At 48.0% G+C, this 20,892-nt stretch overlaps 1 protein-coding gene across 3 annotated transcripts in view; it reads left to right on the top strand.

The window, feature by feature from the left end:
- LARGE1 (LARGE xylosyl- and glucuronyltransferase 1) overlaps window positions 1-20,892 on the top strand; it is a 590,275-nt gene that overhangs the window by 85,873 nt on the left and 483,510 nt on the right. The window contains exon 1 of one of the 3 annotated variants that reach the window (XM_082666634.1): window positions 10,795-10,835. The exons of the other annotated variants lie outside the window; for them this stretch is intronic. The gene's annotated coding sequence lies outside the window, so the exon portion shown is untranslated. Of the gene's footprint in view, window positions 1-10,794; window positions 10,836-20,892 lie in introns of those variants that run through there. 3 annotated transcript variants of the gene reach the window in all.

Genomic DNA, 20,892 nt, shown 5'->3' with positions numbered 1-20,892 from the left:
GCCTCAAACTTTAGAGGGAAATATTTTTCCTGCGTAGCAAACGCTAACTGTATCATTTCTAAAACCACAGCTTTGTTGCTGAGGCATGTTGACATGATAGAAACTTTTACTCAGAGCTGATGACTTGCTCCTGTCTGATTTTTTTCATTTACTTAAAGAAGAATGAAATAAATGAGCAATGCTCTTCCCCCCTGCCCCCAGCAATTTTCCTTTGAATATTCACTTTTATGGTTTAACTTTTTAGAAAGGAAACTTTAATAGTTTGGCTTAAATGTTGAGAGTCAAAACTATAGAATGAGAAAAAAAATCGCTTATATTCTCAACACACTCCACTTATTTCTGAAGGTAGCTATTTTATATTTATTTGACTATATTTATCATTTATCTCCTCCAGTAGTCATAAACTCCATGAGAGAAGGGGCTTCTTGATCACTATCATATCCTTAGCACCTTAAAAAGATCTTAGCACAGAGAAGATACTCGGTAAATATTTTTGAGTAACTGTCAGATCCTCAGAAAGTGGTGGAAACAGCTGATTCTCTTGAATCTCAGCTTTACCACTTGGTGGCTGGCTGGCTTGGGCAAGTCTGAGATTCCAGTGTTCCCATGGTAAAATGACAGTAATCACACATCGAGACTGATGCGTCTCGGGGTGTATTGGTTAGTTAGGGCTGCCGTTACAGAGGACCACAGGCTGAGTGGCTTCAAAAGCGGAAGTGCATTTGTTCGCAGTTCCGGAAGTAGATCGGGGTATCTGCAGGTACTTTCTTCTGAGGCCTCTCTCCTTGGCTTGTAGACGGCCGTCTTCTCCCTGTATCTTTACATGGCCATCCCTCTGTGTGTATCTGTGTTCTAATCTCCTTTCCTTTTTTTAAAAAAAGTATTATTTATTTATTTTGGCTGTGCTGGGTCTTAGTTGTGGCATGCGGAATCTTCGTTGCGGCATGCAGGCCTCTTAGTTGCAGCATGCATTCAGGATCTTAGTTCCCCGACCAGGGTTCGAACCCGGCTGTCCTGCTTTGGGAGCATGGAGTCTTACTCACTGGATCACCAGGGAAGTACCTAATCTCCTTTCCATATAAGAACACCAGTCAGATTGGACCAGCCTAGTGATGTCATTCAACCTCCATTACTTCTTTAAAGACCCCATGTCCAAGTGCGGTCACATTTTGAGGCACTGGGAGTTAGGACTTCAATATATGAATTTGCAGGGGATACGGAGGATGGGGACACAGTTCCGCCCATAACACAGGGTTATTGATTTGATTATACTTTGTAATTGGTAAGGTGCTCTTCGGTGTTTAGGTAGTACTGAGGAGTTTAAAATCTAATTGAGGAGATAATCTCATTAACAGCATAAAAGTCAACTCACTCTACAGGCTGGTATATTCTAAGCTCCTTGGTGAGCATGGTGCTTTCGGGGTTCTGGAGAAGACTTCATCGCACCCGCACAGTGGGACATAGGAGCGTTCTCCAGAGTGGCTTTTCCACGTTCTCCAGAGTGGTTTTTCCAGTTGAAGGTACATGTGTGCCCTGGGGCTCATTGAATCCCTCTGGCCTGCCTTTACCCACGTGTGGGCAGGGCCACACCTCAGACACTACAGGGTGCCTGCCAGGCCCTGTCTGGTCTCACCTAGCAACAGTGGTCTAATAATAGCACTTACTGTACCCCGGACACAGTTCCAAGTGGGCCTCCCTGCAGAGTTTCAGCAAACTCCCCCAGGATCACACAGCATGTGCTGGAGTCTGGATTTGAATCCAGGGAGTCTGCTTCCAGCTCTGTGTTCTTCTCACCTCCTGAGGTTCTGTGGATCCGTCCTCCTGGATGCTCAGCCTTGCTGGCCTGGGACTCAGGTCGGTGAGCCTGGAGGCAGCTGGAAACCCCCAGGAGCAAGTCTGTGGCTGTAGCTCCCTGAGCCTCTGACAGCAAGTTTCAGGGTTTCACGTCAGCCCTGAGAGTGCTCCCATGGGCCGGGGCTGCCCGACGCCTGGGGCGGGCACGAGGTCCCAGCACAGCCAGGAAAAGGCGGCAGCTGCCGAGGAGCTTCCCGCCCACCCTCCCTGCAGCTCTTTCCCTTTTCAGCTCTCCAGACCTGTCTCCTCATATCCAGATGTGTTCCTGGAGGACTAGGAAAGCAGGCGCAGAGGAATGGTGCTCACATGCACCCAAATGCAAACCAAAATACTGCATTTTTATGAAACACTTGTGAAATTTTCTCTTTGTGAAATTTTCTTGGTCACTCCTTTGCTCTGTGTAACCCCAGAAGCTCTGCCAACCCGTGATCCGTGTCCTCACCACCATCACTATTACTGGTTCCACCAGCACTGTCCCCACCATCACCATTTTTCTTCTCCTCCTTCTTCTCCTTCTCTTTCTCCTTCCTCCCCCTCCCCCCTCCTCTTCTTCTTCTTCTTCTCCATCATCACCATCATCACCATTTATCCCCATCATCGCCGCCATCACCACCTCGATCATCATCACCATCATCACCATCATCCCCATCATCACCTCCAGCCTCTAGAATGCTTGCATGAACCAGCTGACATACATGAATTCATGTAATTTGCATAACAACCTGGTTGGTCGTAACTTGCTGTGATCCTCATTTTACCTGTGAGGAGACTGAGCACAGAGGTGTTAAGTGAGTTGTCCACAGTCATACAGCTGATCATCGGCAGACGTGGGATTCAGAACCGGGCCATCTGACATAGTGTGCACCGTTCCTGACTCTCACGGAGGAAATGTGTCCCTGATGGCTTCCTTACCCCTGAGCTGGGAAGAAGGAAGGATTACAGCCGCCAGCTCCCTTCGCCTTGGCATCCGTTGGCGTCGGTTTCCGCTCCTCCCCGAGCTCCCCGAAGTTTTGTGTTCTCATCGAATGTGCTCAGCACTTGCTCATGGCAATAGATTAAGCTGGACAACCTCTTTCTGTACTTCAGAGATGGAGGGTCCCTTGAAGACAGCATGGCCATGGGTCTCAAACCTTGAGGCTGAGAACGTACACCACCACTGCTTTAATAAATGAGCTGGAAGCACAGTTGGCTCCCAGCCGGAAGGACCCTGTTGACAGACGGGCAAATGGCTTGTTATGTGTCATGGCGATACCATTCCTCACGACCCACGCCATTATCTTGCCTAAGCACTTTTGCTTAGAATTTCTCCATCTCATCTTTTCCTGGGGCAAGTCACCTGTAATCTCCCAAGCGGGGACCTTGCCCTCCTCCTGCCTTCACCGTCAGGGAAGGGTGTTTTCGTCTCAGGATGCCTGGAAGCTCAGTGGCTCCTGGCTCGGAAGGAGTTAAGTCCAGCCAGGCCACCTCCTGGGAACCTGTCCCCCTGGATCACTGTTTGTTTTCATCTTCATTATCTTGAATGACAATGCTGTCAGCACCCGGGAGGGGTCCTTGAACAGCCAGATGGTGGCTGGATTTTTCTGCCAATCATCAGTTTTCATCTGATTGCAGCTCAGGTGCAGGGGGAGCATTATTTCTCAGCACTCCCCCTAACTTCTACTGTTCAAATACATTCCTCCAGGAGGCCTTAAAGGGACTACCAAGGCTGGGAGAATTCCGGAGAGGTAAGGTAGTGGAATTCACTCATTTGATAAATATTGACTGAGCACCTACTATGTGCCGGCCGCTACGTCAGGCACTGGGGATACAGGAATGAACAAAGCCAAGGCCCTGCTCCAATGGATCTTATATTCTAGTAAACAAAGAAACAAGTGAGGGGCCGAGAAGGGAAGATACAGCAGGTTACTGTACGAGGGGTCAGATGGTGATCAGTCTATGAGCGATGGGTGGGGTGCTCTTTTAGAAAAAGAGATTCTTAAACAGCCTCTCAGAGAAAGTAGCAAGTGATCACAGCACCGAGTGAAGTGAAGCAGGTCACCTGGATAAGTGGGGAAGAGCATTCCAGAGAGAGGGCAAGGGCAGGGTCCTGAGGCGGAGTGTGCTTAGCAAGAAGGCTTTGGTGGCTGAGTTACACACCCATATCACGTGCAAAGAATTCTTCTCTCATTCTAATATTATTACATTTTCTCATTTGTTCGTTCATTCAGTGATCCTTTACTAAGGATGCCGTTGGTGCCAAGCACTGCTTTAGCAACTGGGGATTTAGAAACACATATACTCCTTTTGGGAAACCCCTGGGATACTGGGTGCTGGCATTGAAGGCACTCCCGGAGTTACCGTTACCTTGCTTTACTGATTCGTGGCACTCAGGCCATCCACATCACTTCTCTTGCTTACCTCTTCTGTCTCTCTTCAGCTGGCTTTCACCTCTGCAGAGAGTGCAGAGCCTTTCTCTCTCAACCCAGCATCCTCTCCATCTCCTTCATCCCCAGGCTCCAAAGAAGGGCTTATGGAGAAGGCATTGACTTTCTCAGCTTGGCCACCGGTGTCTGGCTTCTGTCCCACAAGCTGCTGTATGTGCCGTGGGCGACCTGGTCGTCACATCTAAACATGTTTCTGCCGTCCTCACCCTTCCTGAACTCACTTGCTGATCTCATCACACTGACACCTCCTTCAGAGATGCAGGCCTCCTCTCTGCACTTCCGGAAGAGGGCTCTCCTGGGATCCAGCTTGCCCTTTGAGCTTTCCCATCCAGTCCCTTCCTGCCCTTCAAAGGCAGGTCGCCTACGGGTAATGTGGCTTTTTCTCATTTTTGAACTCACCCCCTTGGGGCGTGGATGTATTTTCCCACTTGTCCTGCCGGCAGCTTTATACTCAGTATGTCAAATACAGAAAGAATTCTCCATCTTCCCTCCTCCGCTCCCTCTATCTGCGAGGACCACCTTTGTCCCTTTCTGCCATCCCATGTCTTCCGATCCCACAGAATCTCAGGAATTCTCCCAGAACCGTCTGATATCCATCCCTTTGGTCCCATTTCTACCGCTTTTCTCCTCCCTCCCCACCCTTCGCCCCCCAGGTCCTCCAGAGAATAGTGGCTCTCAAGGTTTTGCTCTCAGCTTCACCAGCACCCGGGAGCTTGTTAGAAATGCACGTTCTTGGGCCCCACCCGGGATCTACAGAAGCTGAAACTCTAGGGATGGGGCCCAGAAATCTCTACAGATTTCATTCACCTCACTTCATTCGGTGCTGTGATCACTTGCTACTTTCTCTGAGAGGCTGTTAAGAATCTTTTTCTAAAACAACTCTAAGTCCCGTACATACAAACCTTCAAGTTGTGAATTTTCAAAGATGTGAACGTGCATTCACGTGTCCAGTCACGTAAGTTAGTTCACGTGTCTGGCGTACATTGTCATGTGCACGCATCCTCTACAAGTGGTTGTGCTCTTGTGTACTTTACTGTCCAGTTCTGTATAGAGTACAGTAGTACAGTATCTTTATTTCAAGCCCAGGATGTCTGGAAGCAAGTGTAAAAGCAGCAGTGATGCAGCTGGGACTACTGTACTTTTCAAGGTACTGTACTGTAAGATTAAAAATGTTTTCTTTATTTTTTGTGTTCATTTTTTATGTATTATTTGTGTGAAAAGTATTATAAACCTATTACAGTCCAGTACGCTATAGCCAATTGTGTTAGTTGGGTACCTAGGCTAACTTTGTTGGACTTAACGAACAAATTGGACTTAGCACGCTCTTGAAGTGGAACTCGTTCATATGTAGGGGACTTACTGTGTTTCAGCAACAGCTATCCAGGTGGTCCTGATGCTCCCTAACATTTGAGATCCAGGGAGGGAGATAAGCGCCTCCTTTGCAGTGTCCATGGCTCATTCTCGCTGCTCCAAGCAGCGGTGCACCACGATGCCAGCTTACCTTCTCCACGAGCAGCCCCGATCTCATCCTTCCTCTCATCAGCCACCTCCCGTGGTCTCTGTATCAGCCACTGTGTGACAGGTTTGAGTCCACATTGTCCAGGTATGAACCCAGGCCAGAATGCTTGGACTTTTTTATCTCCAGTCTACTAGGCTAACTCAGAGGTTGCTTTTTTGGTAAATGCTATCCCTTTGTAGAGATGTGGCTCATTTTATGCAGTAGATGGGTCCCAAATTTTATACATGATGGATTTTTCTGGGTGGGGAAGGGGAAGAAGGTCATAGGTTACTATTTTCAAGGAACTCTTAAATGTCCTAGGAGAAGCCATGGATTGAAATAGCTCTTGTGAGCTAGGGTGGATCTTCTGGGGAATCCCAGCAAATCGCTTTCACTTCTGGCTTCCCCTTTTCAGTTGGAGGAAACAGGAATTAGCTGATTTCCAAGGCTACTTCCAGCTTGGATATTTTAGCTCGGTGACTCTTACTCATTTGTTTTGAAAGGTTACATATTTGATTTTCCTAAGATTAGGTAAGAAGAGAACTGTAGCAGGATGAAAAATGTCCCCCGAAGATATCAGGTCCTAATCCCTGGAACCTGTAAATGTTACCTTATTTGAAGGTAGGGAAAAGCCCATTGGCGATAATTCTGGATGATGGGAGAGGGGTGGGCCCTAAATGCAGTCACATGTGTCCTTGGGAGAGGAAGGCAGAGGGAGATTCTCACACCCTGAAGAGGGGGAGGCGAGGTGACCAGAGGCAGAGATTGGAGCCTTGCAGGCCTAAGTCATGGGATGCTGGCAGCCACCAGCAGCTGGGAGGGGCGGGGAACAGATCCTCCCCTGGAGCCAACACAGCCCTGTGACACCTCGATTTTGGACTTCTGGCCTCTCAAGCTGTGAGAGAATGTTTCTGTTCTTTTAAACCACCAAGTTCGTGTTACAGCAGATATAGGGAATGTTACCGCAATTAAAAAAAAAAAAAAAAGAAGCTGCTGTAGAAAAGAAGAGAAATGGCTGTGTCTGTGTTTAAAATGTGTCCTGGACGGCAGGTCTGCCTGTCGTTGGCATCAGGGTGTGGGACAGGCGGAGTTTATGTCCTCAGCAGAGTCCCTTCCCAGCTCGGTTCTGACGATTTCCTGAACCTCCCCGCTCTACCTTCTCCTCCATGAGTGGCAGCTTCTGTCTCGAATTCTCAGCTGCTTCCTCCCCATCATGATGCTGCCGCACGCCCACACCTGCTTTTCTGTTCTCACTAATTTCGGTTTGGGAGTTTAGCAGCATCCAGTCCCTTTTGGAGTCAGGGTTGACAGGCAGTGGGAAAAACTAGGACCAAAACTTTGTCCTCCATCTCTGTCCCCCTCCCGTATCTGGAGACTTGATAAATATCCCCATTCTGAAATGAGCAAACTGGCCTCTGGAATGTTCCTTTATGAAGTTTTTCCTTCAAAGTGGCATTTGGGGCCCCTCCATGGTTTTGTGTAGTAAAGGCCAGTGTGCTCTGTAGGGTGGACTTAGATAATTGTCTGGCATGCTTAGTTATTAAGTTACTCATTTATTGGTCAACCACTAGAATCACAAATGAGAGCATTTTTAAGACTGGTTCTTGGAGACAACCTGATCCATTTTCCCTATCTTGTGTGTAAGAAAGAAAAGGTCCAAGCTGTTACCTCTGGGATGAGCTTCAGTAGAATGAACGGGACATTAGACTGATCCTTGCTGCCCACCTTTCCACCCTCGCCCTCCAGACTGTGCTAAGATGCTCTGGTGGATGGCTGTCACTATATTTAAGTTTATGACCAGTTAACGTTTATTGAGGCCGTACTGTGTGCCAGGCACTGCTTGTTACCCTTTTTCCTCTATTAAGTCATTTAATTCTCATTACAACCCTATGAGGTAGGTGCTATTATTAGTAGAAAGTGTTTAGAGTTTATAATTGGTCAGACCTTTAAATTCGGAAACCATCCTCTACTAGTTAAAATTTTTCTTTTTATAAATTTATTTATTTATTTATTTTTGGCTGCGTTGGGTCTTTGTTGCTGCACGCGGGCTTTCTCTAGTTGCGGCGAGTGGGGGCTACTCTTAGTTGCGGTGCGTGGGCTTCTCACTGCGGTGGCTTCTCTTCTTGGGGAGCATGGGCTCTAGGTGCGTGGGCTTCAGTAGTTGTGGCACACAGGCTCAGTAGTTGTGGCGCACGGGCTTAGTTGTTCCGCGGCATGTGGGATCTTCCCAGACCAGGGCTCGAACCCGTGACCCTTTCATTGGCAGGCAGATTCTCAACCACTGTGCCACCAGGGAAGTCCTCTACTAATTAAATTTAAAGCTCTTGTGTAAAATGGGGATAGGAGGCCCTCAATACATGTTTATAGGTGAAAGGGATACATAGGTGAACAGATAAGCCACAGACTCAGAGAAACAGATGTAACTAGGAAGCATCAGTCAATAAAATGTTAGCAAGATTCAGGGGACTGTGTGTCTAATGGGAACATGTGATGTGAACTTTTGGTTCTGTCATTTTCTAATCTGTAAAATGAGGGTAATAATATATACCTTATAAGACTGTTGTAAGGATTAGATAGGGTAATCATGTAAGTGAAGTACCTAAGCCAGTGCACCGCATAATGGCATGAAACCAGTGAACACTCAGTGAATGGCTGCAGGCGATGTACTTGATATAGATGAAGAATGCAGTGACGTGGGCTGTGGTGTATGTACCCTGGGGTAACCTTAAAGTCTTGTACCAAGATCTGCCCTTGAAACAGTACAGGTGACTCATTTTGAGCAAGGACATCTTGACCCCAACGGGCAGCAGAAAGAGCTGTACCCACCGACGGGCCTGGCTGGGAAATTCCTTCCCATCAAAGGAGAAGGTACAGTGCATAGAGGGTGCTGTTGGCCGCGTGCAGACGCATCGTCCACAATCACATTGTGGGTGGGCATGAGTCATTGGCTCTGTCCTCACATGGAGGGCAAGAATAGGGGGCACCCCATGTCATCGGGGGCGGTAGGTGGAGCTCTGCTCTTGTATAAGGATGGCTGGGCCTAATTCCTTTTCTAGTTACAGGTTTCATGAAAACTTGGGCAAGTTACTATAATTATTTTCTCCTTCCTGATACCTAGCAAGATCGCTAACTTAGATGAATATGTACTGACCTCTGCTCTGTCCCTGGCAGTGTGTTAGGGTCTGGGAAGACAGGAGGAAAAGACATGGTCTCTGTCCTTGGGTCCTTGGGCAGCTTACAGCTCCTAGTGGACCCCACTGCAAGGAAGCAACAATGACAGGTGCCCTCTGGTTCTGTGGATGTATTCTCACACACACACACACACACACACACACACACACACACACACACACACACACACACACACACACACAGCCCTCGGCAGCCAAGGTGTGTGTCATGGTCTGAATATAAGCTTGTGCAGTTTTCTCATTGGAGGGCCTTTTGGCAGATGACTCATAAACTTGTTATTCCTTTTTAATATACCATTTATATTTATCAGGATGGATTAGGTTATGCTACTTATATGAGCAACCCCCAAATCTCTGTGGTTTAAATAACAAAGATTTACTTCCAACTCAGGTAATGCATTCATTTACGGTTGGTGTGTGTGCATGTGGAGAGAGGGGTCTTGCCCCATGTTACACTCTGGGACCTAGGCGGGTCCCAGCACCTGGCATGTCAGAGCTCACAGTGGCCAAAGGAAGTGGGAACCTGGGGAGTCATGTTCCGGTTCTTGAAGGCTGTTGCTCACAGTTCTTTGGCCAGAGCTAGTCACCCAGGCACTGTTCACTTCCAGGAACTGGGGAAGATGAGGTTTACCTATGACGGCGAGAAGAGGAACCAGCGGATTCCTGACAGCCTGAAGGACCCCTACACTATTCTAACCGGCTTCATGTTTGAATTCTTAAGCTAGAGGATATAACAAGTGCCCTTGAAGGAAGAGCTTGAGAAGCTGGCCAGAAACACGAGCGACAAGCGGGTCTGACCTCTAGGAGAAGCATAGGAAAGATGTGTCCACCAACTATCAGATCAAGTAGATCTACTGCGTAGGGCTGATTGCCTGGACCCCTTTGTAGCTCCCGAGGGCACGCCTAATGCTGCTGCAGCTTGAGTAAAGTTTAGTGCTGCACAGTTTCTTTGCCAGGCAATGTGCCAAGGTCGGGGATACGTGATTAACTGGGATCATTAAGAAAAATTTAGCGTATATTTATTATATTGATTATAAGATCAGGGAAGTGTCCTTTTGCTTAGTTAAAACTAAACGTTTTAGCAATAAAAACAGTAACACTTTTGTCACCTAAAAAAGTCACTTAAGTGGTACCTGGGGAGTCGGGGCATTGCGTTTTATAGTTTTCCGTTTCCTTCCTGTGTAGACTTGATCACCTGCTGGATCATTTGGGCAGACTTCAGTCTCACTCCCTTGATCTTCTTTCTTTTTTTCTTGTTCATCACGCTCACGATTGTTGAGCATTTCCAGTAATGTGTCGCAGTTGAGTTACTTTGGTATAAGCACATATATGTACGTACACACGCACACACACACACACATCTTTCTGCTAGGAGAAATATGGACTTCAGCAAACAGAAGGTCACTGGTTGGGGTCAGGGAGGATATGTGGCATCATTTTGAGCAGTCTCGCCTGTTATCTCTGCTCTGTTCTCCTCATGTGCTCTTAGGCATCCTTTATGCAGGTGGTTGGAAAGAAATCTTCTTAAATACCTTTGGCTCACTTCCTGGAGATCTTCACTACCTAACAGTCAAATAAACATTAGTCAGCTAGTTTTTACCCCCAAGGCATGGCAGGGAAAAAAGAGAAGTGTCACATATCCTTCCCCTCCCACAGCCCTGCCCTGCCCCGCAGTCTGGGAGTTTGCAATTCCGAGATGGGGAAATAAACTAGGAAATACCTACTGTGTGCCAGCCACTGTTCCAAGCCTATTCTGGGTACATCGTCTCATGTAAGCCAATAATAGCCCTCAGTAGCTGCTGTTTTTTCCACTTTGCCATGAAGAGATTGAGACTCGGAGAAGACCGCCAACTTTGTCCCGCCTACGTGGTAAGTGGCAGCGTTTGTATGCAAAGGTAGGCTTCTTTTTTATTCCAGTCTGTGTTCTTGTCATGGTGCCTGCCAGCCAATACGAAGCAATTAGAGATCCCTAACCCAGAGGAGGCTCTCAGGAGGACAGAGAATTTTGTTTGTTCTCTTCACCGTTGTGTTCCCAGTGACGGAGGGAGAGCCTGGCGTAGGTGTAGTGATGATGGAGAAGGGCTCCTGCCTCTAAGGAGCGTACAGTCCAGAGCCGTGAAACTGACAAGTACAGGTATCATGTCAGTGTGGGTGTCAGCTACCATGGACCTCAGCGCAAAGGAGGGTGCATCCCATGAAGCTTTTCAGCAGAGGTGTGGGTTTTAGACAGCATGCATCTTGAGCAGCAGCCTGGAGAAGGACTGCAAGGGGCAAGTATGGAGGTAACGAGGCCAGTCGAGACCTTGAGTGAGTGTGAATGAGAAGGGGCTGAATTCAGACAGTAACAGTGGGATGATGTTATTACTAAGGGTGGCACTTGTGGCTGTCAAGCGTGGGGGATAAAGGAGCAGGGAGAGTCGGGGAGGACCTACACATTCCTGGCAACTAGGCGGGTGGTATAGTGGATGAGGAGAAAGACCAGGTTTGACAGAAAAGATCATCCTGTTTTGAACAGGATGAGAACATCAGCTTTGGAGTCAGGCACTGGGTCTATATTAGCTTTTTGACCTTGGGCAGAATCCTTAACCCCCGAGCCTTAGATTCCTATACTACAGGAATACTAATTATACCTACCTCATAAGGTTATTGTAAGGATGAAATGAAATCATGCATGTAAGGCACTTAAAGTTTGACATGTAAATGCTGGCTGTTAGTAATTACTAATAATTAAAAACTAGTGATGAATATGGATAAACTTACCGTAGTGGGGAAGTTAATATCTGGTAACTTCTATTCTCCTTTAAAGAGTTGGGGCAAAATGCTATAGGAGATGGGCTTCCCTGGTGGGGCAGTGGTTGAGAGTCTGCCTGCCGATGCAGGGGACGTGGGTTCGTGCCCCGGTCCAGGAAGATCCCATGTGCCACGGAGCAGCTGGGCCCGTGAGCCATGGCCACTGAGCCTGCACGTCCGGAGCCTGTGCTCTGCAACCGGAGAGGCCACAACAGTGAGAGGCCCGCGTACCAAAAAAAAAAAAAAAAAAAAAAGGAACTATAGGAGAAAGTAAAGGGAGAAGGAAAAATATTAATCAAATATCTGTCATATTGCCAGGGTCTGTGCCCAGTCCTCATTTTCATTGTTTAATTATCATAACCATCCTGTCAAGCTAGAAGAATGGTGCCTAAGGTAGAGCCGGCTGAGGAGACCCAAGAATGTCTAATGACCCAAGATGTCTGTTTCCCCCTCTCAGAATGAGTATGTTGGGGAGAATAAAGGAGGGGGTGTCTCTGCTCCACAGAGGACTCAGGCTGCATGAAACTCAGCGTCCGCCTGAGATTTCTAAACTCTGGACACGGGTGTCCAGACAGCAGAGGGCAGGGGCGTGAGCAGTGAGGGTGGGACCCACATCACTGCTGCTTGTGTCCCACCGGTTAGAACTTTGTCACATGGTCACCCCTCATTGCATGGAGGCTGGGGAATGTCTCACCCTGCCCAGGGTTTGGTGGACAGTTGCCACTTTCCGCAAAGGGCCCAATTTATAGGTGAAGAAACTGAATTTCTGAGAAACTAGCAATCTTCCTTAGGGGCACATAGATTATGTATAGGGAAGGTAAGATTCACATTCAGGTCTGTCTTCCCCCACCACCCCTCATGGGAAATTAGAGGCTGGTTAGGGGGCTGTGTGAGTTAATTGGAGTGGATTTGGTTGGATTAAGTATTTAATAACGTGAGTAAGTAATAAACAAAGGAGGGGTGTTTGAAGTTAAGATAGTTGAGTCAAGTTCTAGAGGTTGTCCAGGGCCAGGAGCTGGTACTGAGGAGACGTGGTGGGGAAGGTTGTTGGTATCAGGAAAATAAATGACATGGTAAACCAGTGGTGTGGAGGAATAGCCACAGGCCTGCTAGAGTTGCCCTGGATGGCGATATAATTGAAAAGTGGGGGGTTGGGGTGGGAACCTGAGATTTCTTAGAGGACGGCAGAGGGATACAGAGCTCGTGGCCAGAAAGCCTGAACTTCAAAAAACGTCATCTTGAGATGTGTATATGTGGACTACCTTAATTTTTGTTTAGCCCTGCCATGCATATTCTAGAATATTAAACCAATGGTGGGCTTTGAGCTCACATGCCACTGGGAGGAGATAAAATGGGATGTGACGATGGACCTGACAGGAATTGGCTGTCGTGATCAATACCTTCGGATTACAAAGACCACGGGGGCCTGTGTGAACTTTCAAGTTGCTTGCCATCTGGGATGAGGCTGCTGGTGAAATCGATGGGTCCAGTTTTCTTCCAACTGGTGGTCTTCGAAGTTGCTTTGGAACGTGGGGATAAATCAGTCCATCAACACGTATTTATTGAGCATGTACCGTGTGCCCAGGTGTTTACAGCACCAGTTCTTAGGATGGCAATGGGAAGTAGGAATGAGGAGTAACCTGCAGCCTTAGCTGGAATCCGGTTGCAGAGAGGATGCCCTCCTGGGGAGTGGCTGAGGGACTAATAAGTCATTTAGCCATTCCAGGGAGCTCACAGAAAACAAAGCCCTCGAAGCTGGGATGACCTGGATTCTCATCCACTGAATTCTGTGAGCCTTTGACAAGTTACTGGGCTGGCTGGTGTCCTCGGGTGTCTCATCCGTTTAAAAATAAACGAAGAAGCATGGGCAGATCCTCTTTGTTTTTGTGATCCAGTGAGTATTTGCTGTGTACCCTCTGCTCAGGTCCACAGGGCACAGAAGGGTAGGACACAGAGCTGCTCCCCTTAAGAAGTGGAAGGATCACGATTAATGCATGCAGGGGGCAAGGCAGGTCTCTACAGATATTTATGAGAACCTCCATCGAGCAAGGCTTTTCTCTAGGGCCATCTGCCTACCTGCCTGCCTACCCTATAGTCGGTTACAATCTAGTGCAGCCGCCCTGAGTGGATTCCCCCCCACCCACCCACTTTCTTCCCCTCTCCTTCTTCCCTTTCCTTATTATTCATTCAGAAAATATTTACTGCACAACTACAGTTTATCAGGCTCTGGAGAGACACTCATGAATGAGTTGACAGGGTCTCTGTCCCGGTGGCGTGCCTGGAATAAACTGAAGACGGGGTGTGGTGGAGAGTGACCCGTGGGGGGCACGCTGCAGGGGAAGGTCTGTGCAGGCTTCTCTGGGAGATGACGGCAAGCTGAGTCCCGAGGAGGCAGAAGGAGCTGCCCGTGACTCTGGGGGACCAGCATCTGTCATGAGGGCGGAGGCTTGAACCAGCCTGTGCAGAGCAGGAATTGAAAGAGGCAAGGTGGGCGGACGTCTCAAAACTTGCTAAGAAGATGTGGGTAGACTGTTTGGATATTGAGAGACATGAGGAAACAGTAGACACCCCCCCCCCTTTTTTTTCTTACTAGTACCTGGCACGTAATGAAGCTCAGTAAATATTGTGAATCAGTGAGGGCACCCAAATATACCACCTGTGTTTTTTGGTTGTTGTTGTCTTTTTTTTTTTTTTTTAACTAAAAGACCTTCTCCCATTTTTTGCATTAAAATGCCCTGGCTGTCTAAGGTCCCTCCCACCCTCCCTATCCCACCCCTCCAGGCGGTCACAGAGCACCGAGCTGATCTCCCTGTGCTATGAACAAATTTTTTTAAACCGTACTCTGACCCTGAGCCTGGGGGCCGCCACGTTGGAATCCTGAGCCCCTCGCTCCCTTGTGCCCCACCTTGAGTAGGAGGGGAAATGCCACTTATTCAACTATTATGAACTGGCCCTTGTGTCATAGGGAGGTTTGAATATTTGTGCCGGAGTGAGTAGGTAGAGCAATATCCCCATTTTTATAGGTGTGAACTGTCCAAGGTCAGATTAGCTGTGGAACTGGAGTCTAAACCTGTAAAGGCCCTTTGACCACCTACCCCATTCTTGCTGCCCCTGTTCTTGTTGTTTCCTCCCTCCCTCCTTCAGCTTCCCCACGTGTCAAACGTGGCTGATGATTTTGTCCTGTCTTACTGCTGACCCCCTCAATAATATCGACCTAGCGGAAGTTGTAGGGCATAACTAATAAAAATGCCAGTGAAGACTTTTGCCAGTAGAAGGTGTGCCACTGCCTGCTAATTCGTGGAGGAGCCCGGCTACGATGGGAGGGCAGATCTACTAGGCAGCCAGTTAGCCAGCAGGTTTTTCCTGCCCCCGTTCATTTAGGAAGCCGCGTCCGGCTCCAGCAGCTCCGCCCTCTGTGTTTTTGCTGTGTTCCCTTCTGTGACCTCTCACGTTGGACTTGGTGGCCCTGCGACCACCTGAAAGGGCTGCTGCTCTGGGGGTTGGGTTTGCTGGATGCCATACTGGGGACCCAGCCATGGAGGCTCTGGGGTCTGCCCCGGCGTCTCCCGGTCTAGAGAGAGGAGACAGGTGGGAGGTGAGCAGGTGCAGGGAGGAATGGTAGCGCCTGAGAAAGGCCCCTGAACACTCAGGGCTGTGGAGCACTGGGTGAAGGAGAGGCTCTGGGTGAAGGAGAGGAAGGGGGCCGTCAGGGGAGCCCTCCGTAAGGAGTGACACCGGTAGAGTCTGAGACATGGTCCAGCGCAGTGCTCATGAGCTTGAACTCCGGAGCCCAGCAGCCCCCTTCTGGCGGGGAGACCTTGGGCAAGGTATTCACTGTCTCTCTGTGGCTGTCAAATGGAGATGGCAAGACTGTCATCATGGCATGAGAGACAGGAGGGTTGTTTTGAGCAGTAAATGAATTTGTACATGCCAGGGGCTTACAACAGTATGTGATACATGAGGACACGTGTGAGTGAGTGTGCACACGTGTGTTCCGAGCAGGGACATCAGGACCTGCACAGGCTGGTGGTGGGAATGGGCCTGCACAGGGCAGGGCTGGAGGCAGGTGCCGGGACACTTGTGTGGTTGGCAAAGGGGAAACTGCTGAGGCTCGAGTGTATGTATTTGACACTGTGTGTGTGTGTGCGCGCACATACATATGACATTCACCCAGTGTCTTAGCTCTAGGGACAGGTTGTGGTGAGTGAGGACAGGTTGGGTAGGATGACTTGAGTAATTGAGGCACTTAGAGGTGGGTGACAGTCCATCAGACTAGCCTTTCCAGGAGAGCATTCTGGAATTTGAGATGCTTGAGTGAGTGTCATGGAGGGGATATTAATTTTGGAGGCCAGACAGACCTGACTTAGAATCTTGGCCCCCAACATATCTATCTATCTATCTATCTATCTATCTTATCTATCAATCATCAATCTATTTATTTATATTTATGTATGTTTTATCTATCAATCAATCGATCTATCCATCCGTCCATCTAGCTACCAGCCATCCATCTCTATTTACTTATATCTATATATGTTTTATCTATCTATCTACCTATCAATCATCTATCTATCTACCTACCAGTCATCCATCTCTATTTATATTTATGTATGTTTTATCTATCTATCTATCATCTATTTATCTACCTATCAATTAGCCATCCATCTCTCAATTTATTTATATTTACATATGTTCTCTCTCTTTCTCTCTCAAAGCCAAACTACCTCTTGAGGATTAAGCCGGGCAGGAGAATCGGAATGCTGCCCCGCACTGCTCCAAGATGATTTTTCACTCCTCATTTCTTTCCTACACAGGCCACACAGCGGGGTGCTCTCTGAGTCAGGCCTTGAGTTTCCATGTCTTAGACACTTTCTGTTTGTGAAAACAGTGCAGGCGTCCAAATGCCAGGCCATGCCTTTGTGTGCTCATTTAATGAGCAAATTGAATGCAAAAGAGGAAAAATTTGGAGATAATTGGACTCAGGAGGGTTGCCTGTTTTGGGGGAGGCGATGAGCAGTTGATAATCTCGTAAGAAGTGCTTATGATGATTTACACATGGTTCAGCAGCTGCATTCCTTCCTTCTGAAGCACCTCTCCCTAGGGCGAGCCCTCCCCGTTCTCTGCAGACGCTGAACTCGCAGGGCAACGGTGCGGCTGTGAACACACACACCTTCCAGCGCCGTCCCTCGTGGGAAAGGCAGAGAAGGAACTCAGATCCTCGCTGCAACTCTGTGTCGAGACTTCATTTTTCACGGCCAGCCAGCCTCTTCCCTGAAGTTGCGGCCCCAAGTGTGTGGGTCCCTGGGCTGGGTTGACGGACAGGTGCCTGCACTCTGCACATCCTTCAGTTCCCAAGATCAGGTCTTGGATGCTGAGGGTTCTGTTGTGCGATTGTAGAAGCCACTGTCCAAAGCCAATCGCTCATCCACTTGTCCTAGAACAAACGAAGCCCGCACAGTGCTTTTTCTCTGGTGGCAGATTCGCCCGGCATGAGGAAAGGAACATAATTGGAAAATGGGCAATATTCACAGAGCAATTACTGTGCCCGTTAATGAGGTTTACGTGAAGGCTTCCAGTGAATGGATGAAGAACAGCGAGTTTGGCATTCATATGGAACAGCTGGACAGCCTGATAAGGGAGCAGACGAGGGGGGCCAAGGGCTTAGCCAAGGGGATAAGGACGAAGGGAAACCCTCGCCTTGGCTGGCCCCTTCCTCGGTTCTGCCCTGGTCTCCTTACTGTTCTGGGAGATACTGAACACGTTAGACTCCAGCCACCAGACTGCACGTCCCCCGCCAAGAGGCTGTGGCTAGGCTGTGGGCGCCCATCTCCCTTGGGCTTTGCTCAGAGTGTAGCCAGTGGCAAATCGTTAAATCTCCTTTCCTTGGTGTTCTCATTAGGGATTGAGGTGACTTTTGGGGGCCCGTGTATCTTGGGGAAAGCAGCATACCATCTTGAGTGTGAAGGTCTGAGTCTAAATCATGGTCATCGTTAACGTCAGTGTGTTCCTTGGACACGTTATTTGGCTACAGGAAGCGAGGCAGTTTCCTCATCCGTAGGAAAGGCAGTCTTGCACAGATGAACAGTTTACACAAAATTATGTTATGCATGTGGTGTCCGCTGTATCATTCAGCGTTCTCCAGAGAAACAGACCAATGGGAGATATAGATGTAGATAGATATAGATACACATATCCCTAGAGGCTTTATTTTAAGGGATTGGCTTACATGATTGTTGGGGCAGGCAAGTTTGAAATCTGTGGGGCAGCCGGCAGGCTGGGACCTCAGGCAGGATTGAATGCTGTAATCTGGGGGCAGAAGTTCTTCTCTGGGAAACCTCAGGTTTTGCTCTGAAAGCCTTCAACTGATTGGATGAGGCCCACTCACATTATTGAGGTTCCTCTCTTTTACTTAAAGTTATCTGACTGTAGATGTTACCCACATCTATATACAAAATACCTTCACAGCAACACCGAGATTAGTGTTTGATGAATAACTGTGGACTCTAGGCCAAGTTGACACATGAAATTAACCATTACAGTCACTGTCATTGTCATGGGTGTGTCAAGAACCAGATGCAGTATTGGCCCCATTGGAGACTATTGGAAAAGTGTCATTTGCTGGCCTGACATACACCCGGTGTCTTAGCTCCAGGGACATACCGTGGTGGATGAGGTCAGGTTGGGGAGGATGACCTGAGTAGTAGAGATGCTTAGAGGAGGGTGACAGTCCACCAGACTAGCCTTTTCAGGAGAGCATTCTGGAATTTGAGATGATTGAGTGAGAGTCACGGAAGGGATATTAATTTTGGCGATCAGACAGACCTGACTTAAAATCTTGGCCTCAAAGCGTCTTCTTGCCCACCCCACATTATGATCAGTAACTTAACCCTAGTGATGGTCTTTTACATTTTTTCCTTAAAATGGGAAAAACGAATCGTTAACATCTAAGCTTGTTGCAAGAGTGTGGATTATATCTGGCATGATTTAAACACTCAGTAAATACTTGTTGCCCTCCCTGTTCAGTGTTCATGGAGTTGTTCTCATGTGACAGTTGTTTTAATCTAAAGATTCTCCAGTAAGGGCTGTGAAGTTGGGAGCATTGCAGAATGTAAGAGATGGAACTGTCCATCAAGACGGGAAGAGTGTGGCGGTCAAGAGTGCCGGGGCTTCCTGTGTTCGTAGTGAAAATGAGTTCCCCACGACATCTCTGAGCAGAAAAGATGGAGCATCGTGAGGCAGTGCGTTGTCATCCGAGCTGAGAGCCAAGATAGCCAGAAGTGGAGGGTTTCCCGATGGTTGTGTCCAAATGGGACCAGCAGCACATCACCACCTCCGAAGATGAGTGCTCACCATTCTCAATCCTGTTCCATGAATCCCCCGGTCTGTTAGGCAGAGGGGATCCTACGTACTAGACACACCTGTCTTCCACTGAGACGTGTTGTGGGGGGACAGTATTGGTACCCTGTTCTGTTTCTGGCCGTGGGATACTTGACTGTCACAAGGCAAACAAAAGAGTCTATGTGACGCTGGCAATTTCTATAAGCTTGGCACCCCCTGTTGCTTCTTAGAATGACACTTCCCTTTTTTTTAATATTTTAATTTAATTTTATTTATTTTTTTATACAGCAGGTTCTTAGTCATCAGTTTTATACACATCAGTGTATACATGTCAATCCCAATCTTCCAATTCATCACACCACCACCCCCACCACCACCCCACGGCTTTCCCCCCTTGGTGTCCATACGTTTGTTCCCTACATCTGTGTCTGTATTTCTGCCCTGCAAACCGGTTCGTCTGTACCATTTTTCTAGGTTCCACATACACGTGTTAATATACGGTATTTGTTTTTCTCTTTCTGACTTAGTTCACTCTGTATGACAGTCTCTAGATCTATCCACGTCTCTACAAATGACCCAATTTCGTTCCTTTTTATGGCTGAGTAATATTCCATTGTATATATGTGCCACATCTTCTTTATCCATTTGTCTGTCGATGGGCATTCAGGCTGCTTCCATGACCTGGCTATTGTAAATAGTGCTGCAGTGAACATTGGGGTGCATGTGTCTTTTTGAATTACGGTTTTCTCTGGGTATATGCCCAGAATGGCACTCCTTAATGCAGTAGATGTTTCTGATAACACCACTGCAATAGACTGAATGTCTGTGTCCTCACCGCCCCCCTGCCACCAATTCATGTGGTGAAATCCTAACCCCCAAAGTGATGGTGTTAGGAGGTGGGGCCTTTGGGAGATAATTATAATTAAATGAAGGTAGAGCCCCCATAAATGGGACTAGTGTACTTACAAGAGTCACCACCACCTGCTTTTCACCATGTGAGGATACAAGAAGTTGGCAGTCTGAAGCCCAGAAGAGGGCTCTCACCAGAACCTGACCATGGTGGCACCCTGATCTTAGACTTCCTAGCCTCTAGGACTATGAGAAATGAACTTCTCTTCTTATAAGCCACCCAGTCTGTGGTACTTTGTTACAGCTGCTTGAATGGACTATAGACAACCACTGAAACCAACGCTAAACTAATAGTCTGCATTTATATACTAATTTGGGACCACCTAATGGGAAGAAAAAACAGAAAGCCACCAGAACCAATCACATTAAATATACCTGTATTTTATTTGTCTTTTTCTTTCTTTGTCTCCTTGAGGGAGCTGTGAACTCCTTGAAGGACAGATGGTTTTCTTTTCATCTCTGTGCTTCATTGTCTAGCATGGGGCTTGGCATGCTGTCAGGCCCAAGTCTGTGTTTGTTGGATGAGTGAACAGACTGTGAAGGAATGTCCTGATCCCTGTTATGCCGTTGGCCTGGACAGCTGTTGAGGTTTGACTGTGCTTAATGGAATGAATTGCTCTGCACAAAGGAAAACTCAGCAATGGACCTCCATCCCAAGGGGGGCATCTCAGAGGATCTGAGAGATGGATGGGACAGCCCGGCGAGGCCTGCGCCATGTGCGCCCTGACCCGGCAGATGAAAGATGAACGTGTGATTGAGGTCTTACCAGTGACAACCCACCCTGGCTGGAACATGCACGCTGGGGGGCTCTAGTTTGAATCCTGGTTTTCCTTGGAGACTTAAGTAGGTGGAAATGACATTGTGGTATGCAGAGCCATCCCTTGGGCAC

Source organism: Grampus griseus, assembly GCF_964374135.1.
Source record: "Grampus griseus genome assembly, chromosome: 11".
NCBI lineage: Eukaryota > Metazoa > Chordata > Mammalia > Artiodactyla > Delphinidae > Grampus > Grampus griseus.
This window is presented reverse-complemented; position numbering and strand designations above follow the sequence as displayed.